Here is an 8,983-nt window from a genome sequence, read left to right on the forward strand (position 1 = left end):
CCTTCCTTTTTTCCTATTCCATGTGGGAGGTGGAATCGTACTAGGACTAGGGAGTCCTAGTAGGACTCTCCACTTTGGGCGCGCCCTATGAGGGCCGGCCTCCTCCTCCCTCCATCCTTTATATACGTGGTCAGGGGGCACCCCATAGACACACAAGTTGATCATGGATCTCTTAGTCGTGTGCGGTGCCCCCCCTCCACCATAATCCACCTCGGTCATATTGTCGTAGTGCTTAGGCGAAGCCCTGCGTCGGCAGCTTCATCATCACCGTCACCACGCCGTCGTGCTGACGAAGCTCTCCCTCGACACTCTGCTGGATCATGAGTTCGTGGGACGTCACCAAGCCGAATGTGTGCAGATCGCAGAGGTGGCGTACCTTCGGTGCTAAGATTGGTCGATCATGAAGACATACGACTACATCAACCGTGTTGTCATAATGCTTCCGCTTACGGTCTACGAGGGTATGTAGACAACACTCTCCTCTCTCGTTGCTATGCATCATGATGATCTTGCATGTGCGTAGGAATTTTTTTGAAATTACTACGTTCCCCAACAGTGGCATCCGAGCCAGGTTTATGCGTAGATATTATATGCATGAGTAGAACACAAAGTAGTTGTGGGCGTGGGTATATACATATTGCTTGCCGTCACTAGTTGATTCTTGATTCAGCGGTATTGTTGGATGTAGCGGCCAAGACCGACATTACGCATACGCTTACGCGAGACTGGTTCTACCGCCGTGCTTCGCACACAGGTGGCTAGTGGGTGTCTGTTTCTCCAACTTTAGTTGAATCGGATTCAATGAACATGGTTCTTTTAGAAGATCAAAAAGCAATCACTATACCGTGTTGTGGTTTTTGATGCGTAGGTAAGAATGGTTCTTGCTCAGCCCGTAGCAGCCACGTAAAACTTGCAACAACAAAGTAGAGGGTGTCTAACTTGTTTTTGCAGGGCATGTTGTGATGTGATATGGTCAAGACATGATGGGATATAAATTGTTGTATGAGATGATCATGTTTTATTAAAGTTATCGGCAACTGGCAGGAACCTTATGGTTGTCTCTTTATTGCATAAGATGCAAACGCCATATAATTGCTTTACTTCATCGCTATGCAATAGCAATAGTTGCAAAAGCAATAGTTGGCGAGACGATCATGTGATGACATGTTGATAAAGATCAAGATGATGGAGATCATGGTGTCATGCCGGTGACGATAGAGATCATGATGGTATTTTGGAGATGGAGATCAAAGGCACAAGATGATGATGGCCATATCATGTCACATATTTTGATTGCATATGATGTTTATCTTTTATGCATCTTATTTTGCTTAGTACGACGGTAGCATTATGATATGATCCCTTACTAAAATTTCAAGGTATAAGTGTTCTCCTTGAGTATGCACCATTGCGACAGTTCTTCGTGCTGAGACACCACGTGATGATCGGGTGTGATAAGCTCTACGTTCACATACAACGGGTGCAAGCCAGTTTTGCACATGCAGAATACTCGGGTTAAACTTGACAAGCCTAGCATATACAGATATGGCCTTGGAACACTAGAGACCTAAAGGTCGAGCGTGAATCATATAGTAGATATGATGAACATAGTGATGTTCACCATTGAAAACTACTCCATCTCATGTGATGATCGGACATGGTTTAGTTGATTTGGATCACGTGATCATTTAGATGACTAGGGGGATGTCTATCTAAGTGGGAGTTCTTAAGTAATATGATTAATTGAACTTTAATTTATCATGAACTTAGTCCTGATAGTATTTGCATATCTATGTTGTAGATCAATTGCTCGCGTATAGCTTACCTGTTTTAATTTTTGATATGTTCCTAGAGAAAAAGATGTTGAAAGATGTTAGTAGCAATGATGCGGACTAGCTCTGTGATCTGAGGATTATCCTCATTGCTACACAGAAAAATTATGTCCTTGATGCACCGCTAGGTGACAGACCTATTGTAGGAGCAGATGCAGACGTTATGAACGTTTGGCAAAGCTCGGTATGATGAATACTTGATAGTTTAGTGCACCATGCTTTACGGCTTAGAACCGGGACTTCAAAAATGTTTTTGAGCGCCACAGAGCATATAAGATGTTCTAAGAGTTGAAATTGGTATTTCATACTCATAGCCGTGTCGAGAGGTAGGAGACCTCTGAAAGTACTTTGCCTACAAGATGGAGGAGAATAGCTCAACCAGTGAGCATGTGCTCAGATTATCTGGGTACTACAATTGCTTGAATCAAGTGGGAGTTAATCTTCCAGATAAGATAGTAATTGACAAAGTTCTCTAGTCACTATCACCAAGTTACTAGAACTTAGTGATGAACTATAATATGCAAGGGATGACGAAAGTAATTCCCCGAGCTCTTCGCGATGCTGAAATCAGCAAAGGTAGAAATCAAGAAATAGCATCAAGTGTTGATGGTTAACAAGACCACTAGTTTCAAGAAAAGGGAAAAGGGAAAGAAAGAGGAACTTCAAAGAAGGAAGGCAAGCAAGTTGCTACTCCCATGAAGAAGCTCAAAGTTAGACCCAAGCCTGGAACGGAGTGCTTCTACTACAAAGGAAATGGTTACTGGAAGTGGAACTGCCCTAGATACTTGGCGGATAAGAAGGATGGCAAAGTGAACAAAAGTATATATTTGATATACATGTTATTGATGTGTACTTTACTAGTGTTTATAACAACACCTCAGTATTTGATACTGGTTCAGTTACTAAGAGTAGTAACTCGAAACGGGAGTTGCAAAATAAACAAAGACTAGTTAAGGGCGAGGTGATGATGCGAGTTAGTGATTCCAAGGTTGCTAAGATCACCATCACACACTCCCTTTACCTTCGAGATTAGTGTTGAACCTAAAATAAATGTTATTTGGTGTTTGCGTAAAGCATAATATGATTGGATCATGTTTATTGCAATATGGTTATTCATTTAAGTCAAGGATAATTGTTATTCTGTTTACATGAATAAAACCTTCTGAGGTCATACACCCAAGGTGAATGGTTTATTGAATCTTGATCGTAGTAATACACATATTCATAATATTGAAGCCAAAAGATGCAAAGTTAATAATGATAGTGCAACTTATATGTGGCACTGCCGTTTAGGTCATATTGGTGTAAAGCGCATGAAGAAACTCCATGCTGATGGGCTTTTGGAATCACTTGATTATGAATCATTTGATGCGTGCGAACCATGCCTCGTGGGCAAGATGACTAAAACTCCGTTCTCCAGAACAATGGAGCAAGCAACTGACTTATTGGAAATAATACATACTGATGTATGCAATCCGATGAGTGTTAAGGCTCGTGGCGGGTATCATTATTTTCTGATCTTCACAGACGATTTGAGCAGATATGGGTATATCTACTTGATGAAACATAAGTCTAAAACATTTGAAAAGTTCAAAGAATTTCAGAGTGAAGTGGAAAATCATTGTAACAAGAAATAAAGTTTCTGCGATCTGATCATGGAGGAGAATATTTGAGTTACGAGTTTGGTCTTCATTTGAAACAATGTGGAATAGTTTCACAACTCACGCCACCTGGAACACCACAGCATAATGGTGTGTCCAAATGTTGTAATCGTACTTTATTAGATATGGTGCGATCTGTGTTGTCTGTTACCGATTTACCACTATTGTTTTGGGGTTATGCATTAGAGACAGCTGCATTCACATTAAATAGGGCACCATCTAAATCCGTTGAGATGACATCGTAGGAACTATGGTTTTGCAAGAAACCAAAGCTGTCATTTCTTAAAGTTTGAGGTTACGATGCTTATGTGAAAAAGTTTCAAACTGATAAGCTCGAACCCAAATCAGAGTAGTGCATCTTCATAGGATACCCAAAAGAAACTGTTGGGTACACCTTCTATCACAGATCCGAAGGCAAGATATTTTGTTACTAAGAATGGATCCTTTCTAGAGAAGGAGTTTCTCTCGAAAGAAGTGATTGGGAGGAATGTAAAACTTGATGAGGTAATTGTACCTTCTCCCAAATTGGAAAGTAGTTCATCACAGAAATCAGTTCTAGTGATTCCTACACCAATTAGTGAGGAAGTTAATGACGATGATCATGAAACTTCAGATCAAGTTTCTACCGAACCTTGTAGGTCAACCAGAATACGTTTCGCACTAGAGTGGTACGGTAATCCTGTTCTGGAGGTCATGTTACTTGACCATGACGAACCTATGAACTATGAGGATGCGATGATGAGCCCAGATTCCGTGAAATGGCTTGAAGCCATGAAATCTGAGATGAGATCCATGTATTAGAACAAAGTATGGACTTTGATTGACATGCTCGTTGATCGGGGAGCCATTTAGAATAAATGGATTTTCAAGAGGAAGATGGACACTGATAGCAGTGTTACTATCTACAAAGCTCGAATTGTCGCAAAAGGTTTTCGACAAGATCAAGGTGTTGACTACGATGAGATTTTCTCACTCGTATTGATGCTTAAAATTCTATACAGATCATGTTAGCAGTTGCCGCATTTTATGAAATCTGGCAAATGGATGTCAAAACTGCATTCCTCTATGGATTACTTAAAGAAGAGTTGTATATGATGCAACCAGAAGGTTTTGTCAATCCTAAAGGTGCTAACAAAGTGAGCAAGCTCCAGTGATCCATCTATGGACTGGTGCAAGCATCTCGGAGTTGGAATATATGCTTTGATAAAGTGATCAAAGCATATGGTTTTATACAGACTTGCGGTGAAACCTGTATTTACAAGAAAGTGAGTGGGAGCACTACAGCATTTCTGATAGGTATATGTGAATGACATATTGTTGATCAGAAATAATGTAGAATTTTCTGGAAAGCATAAAGGAATGTTTGAAAGGAGTTTTTCAAAGAAAGACCTCGGTGAAGCAACTTACATATTGAGCATCAAGATATATAGAGATAGATCAAGACGCTTGATATATTTTCAATGAGTACATACCTTGACAAGACTTTGAAGTAGTTCAAAATGGAACAGTCAAAGAAGGAGTTCTTGCTTGTGTTGCAAGGTGTGAAGTTGAGTAAAGACTCAAAACCCGACCACGGCAGAAAATAGAAAGAGAATGAAAAATCATTCCCTATGCCCTAGTCATAGGTTCTACAAAGTATGCTATGATGTGTACCAGACCTATTGTGTACCTCACCATAAGTTTGGCAAGAGGGTACAATAGTGATCCAGGAGTGGATCACTAGACAGCGGTCAAAAATATCCTTAGTGGAATAAGGAAATGTTTCTCGGTTATGGATGTGACAAAGAGTTCGTCATAAAGAGTTACGTCGATGCAAGCTTTGACACCGATCTGGATGACTCTAAGTCTCGACCTAGATACATATCGAAAGTGGGAGCAATTAGCTAGAGTTGCTCCATGCAAAGCATTGTAGACATAGAAAATTTGCAAAATACATACAGCTCTAAATGTGGCAGACCTGTTGACTAAATTTCTCTCACAAGCACAGAATCATCACTATTTGGGTGTTAAGCACATAGCGATGTGAACTAGATTATTGACTCTAGTAAACCTTTTGGGTGTTAGATGTGAACTAATCACATAAAGATGTGAACTATTAGTGTTAAATCACATGACGATGTGAACTAGATTATTGGCTCTAGTGCAAGTGGGAGACCGAAGGAAATATGCCCTAGAGGCAATAATAAAGTTGTTATTTATATTTCCTTATATCATGATAAATGTTTATTATTCATGCTAGAATTGTATTAACTCGAAACTTAGTGCATTTGTGAATACATAGACAAACAGAGTGTCAGTAGTATTCCTCTACTTGACTAGCTCGTAAATCAAAGATGGTTAAGTTTCCTAGCCATGGACAAAGAGTTGTCGTTTGATAAGCGGGATCACATCATTAGAGAATGATGTGATTCACTTGACCCATCCGTTAGCTTAGCACGATGATCGTTACAGTTTCATTTCTACTGCTTTCTTCATGACTTATACATGTTCCTCAAACTATGATATTATGCAACTCCCGAATATCGGAGGAACACATTGTGTGCTATCAAACTTCACAACGTAACTGGATGATTATAAAGATGCTCTACAGGTGCCTCCGATGGTGTTTGTTGAGTTGGCATAGATCGAGATTGGGATTTGTCACTCCGTGTATCAGAAAGGTATCTCTGGGCCCTCTCGGTAATGCACATCACTATAAGCCTTGCAAGCAATGTGACTAATGAGTTAGTTGTGGGATGATTCATTACGGAACGAGTAAAGAGACTTGCCGGTAACGAGATTGAACTAGGTATGATGATACCGATGATCGAATCTCGGGAAAGTAACATACCGATGATAAAGGGAACAACGTATGTTGTTATGCAGTTTGACCAATAAAGATCTTCGTAGAATATGTAGGCGCCAATATGAGCATCCAGGTTCCGCTATTGGTTATTGACTGGAGATGAGTCTCGGTCATGTCTACATAGTTCTCAAACCCGTAGGGTCCGCATGCTTAATGTTCTGTGACGATTTGTATTATGAGTTATGTGATTTGATGACTGAAGTTTGTTCGGAGTCCCGGATGAGATCGGGGACATGATGTGGAGTCTTGAAATGTTTGAGACGTAAAGATCAATATATTGGAAGGCTATATTCGGACATCAGAAAGGTTCCGAGTGATTCGGGTATTTTTCGGAGTACCGGAGAGTTATGGGAATTCGTATTGGGCCTTAATGGGCCATACGGGAAAGGAGAGAAAGGCCTCAAGGGTGGCCGCGCCCCTTCCCCATGGACTGGTCCAAATTGGACAAGGGAAAGGGGGTGCCCCCTTCCTTCCTTCTCCTTCTCCCTTCCCATTTTCCTATTCCATGTGGGAGGTGGAACGCGCCCTATGAGGGCCGGCCTCCTCCTCCCTCCATCCTTTATATACGTGGTCAGGGGGCACCCCATAGACACACAAGTTGATCATTGATCTCTTAGCCGTGTGCGGTGCCCACCTCCACCATAATCCACCTCGGTCATATCGTCGTAGTGCTTAGGCGAAGCCCTGTGCCGGTAGCTTCATCATCACCGTCATCACATCGTCGTGCTGACGAAGCTCTCCCTCGACACTGCTGGATCATGAGTTCGTGGGACGTCACCAAGCCGGACGTGTGCAGATCGCGGAGGTGCCGTACCTTCGGTGCTAGGATCGGTCGATCGTGAAGACGTACGACTAGATCAACCACGTTGTCATAACGCTTCCGCTTACAGTCTACGAGGGTACGTAGACAACACTGTCCCCTCTCGTTGCTATGCATCTCCATGATGTTGCGTGTGCGTAGGATTTTTTTGAAATTACTACGTTCCCCAACACTTTATGACACATATTATGATCCAATGATGTGTTGCATCCTATGATGTTTTGAGTAAATATCCTTTGTCTTTGGGTTGATTGATGATCTAGATTGGTATGAGCTGTTTGTTTTATTTTGGTGTTGTCCTATTGTGCCCTCTGTGTTGCGCAAGCGTGAGGGATTCCCATTGTAGGGTGTTGCAATACGTTCATGATTCGCTTATAGTGGGTTGCTTGAGTGACAGAAGCATAAACCCTAGTAAGGGGGTTGTTGCGTATGGGATAAAGGGGACTTGATGCTTTAATGCTATGGTTGGTGAGGGAGTCCTCGATTAGGGGGTATCCGGACAGCCGGATTATATCCTTTGGCCGGACTGTTGGACTATGAAGATACAAGATTGAAGACTTCGTCCCGTGTCCGGATGGGACTCTCCTTGGCGTGGAAGGCAAGCATGGCAATACGGATATGTAGATCTCCTTCCTTGTAATCGACTCTGTGTAACCCTAGCCCCCTCCGGTGTCTATATAAACCAGAGGGTTTAGTCCATAGGAAAAACAACAACAATCATACCATAGGCTAGCTTCTAGGGTTTAGCCTCTTCGATCCCGTGGTAGATCAACTCTTGTAGTACTCATATTATCAAGAACAATCAAGCAGGACGTAGGGTATTACCTCCATCAAGAGGGCTCGAACCTGGGTAAAACATCGTGTCCCCTGCCTCCTGTTACCATCCGCCTAGACGCACAGTTTAGGACCCCCTACCCGAGATCCACCGGTTTTGACACTGACATTGGTGCTTTCATTGAGAGTCCCTCTGTGTCGTCATCGTTAGGCTTGATGGCTCCTTCGATCATCGATAGCGATGCAGTCCAGGGTGAGAGTTTTCTCCCCGGACAGATCTTTGTATCCGGCGGCTCCATACTACGGGCCAACTCGCTTGGCCATCTGGAGCAGATTGAGAGTTACGCCCCTGGCCACCAGGTCAGGTTTGGAAGCTTAAACTACACGGCCGACATCCGCGGAGACTTGATCTTCGACGGATTCGAGCCCCTGTCGAGTGCGCCGCACGGTCACGATGAGCATGATTTAGCTCTACCATCGGACAATGTTCAGGAGACCGCACCGGCAACCGCTCCGACCCTTAATTCGGAGCCAATTGCGACATCCATGGACGGGTGGATAGACCCTGCCACGGAGGCCGCATTCTCAGCAGCGATTGAGCCGAGTATCAACCTTACCCTTCATGGGAGCCGTGACGCCGAACTGCCGGACTCTTCCCCGGCCACGAACTCCGAACCGCCTGCGCCCGTGCCTATCGAATCCGACTGGGCGCCGATCATGGAGTTCACCTCCGCGGATATCTTTCAACACTCGCCCTTCAGCGACATACTGAATTCACTAAAGTCTCTCTCCTTGTCAGGAGAATCCTGGCCGAACTATGTCCGGCAGGATTGGGATGCGCATGACGAAGAAATTCGCCGCCCACCCACCACCCACTTAGTAGCCACTGTCGACAATTTGACCGACATGCTCGACTTCGACTCCGAAGACATCGACGGTATGGATGACGATACAGGAGACGAACAGGAACCACTGCCCATAGGGCACTGGACGCCCACTTCATCATATGATGTATACATGGTGGACACACCGAAAGAAAATGACGACGAGG

Source organism: Triticum urartu, chromosome 6, assembly GCF_003073215.2.
Source record: "Triticum urartu cultivar G1812 chromosome 6, Tu2.1, whole genome shotgun sequence".
NCBI lineage: Eukaryota > Viridiplantae > Streptophyta > Magnoliopsida > Poales > Poaceae > Triticum > Triticum urartu.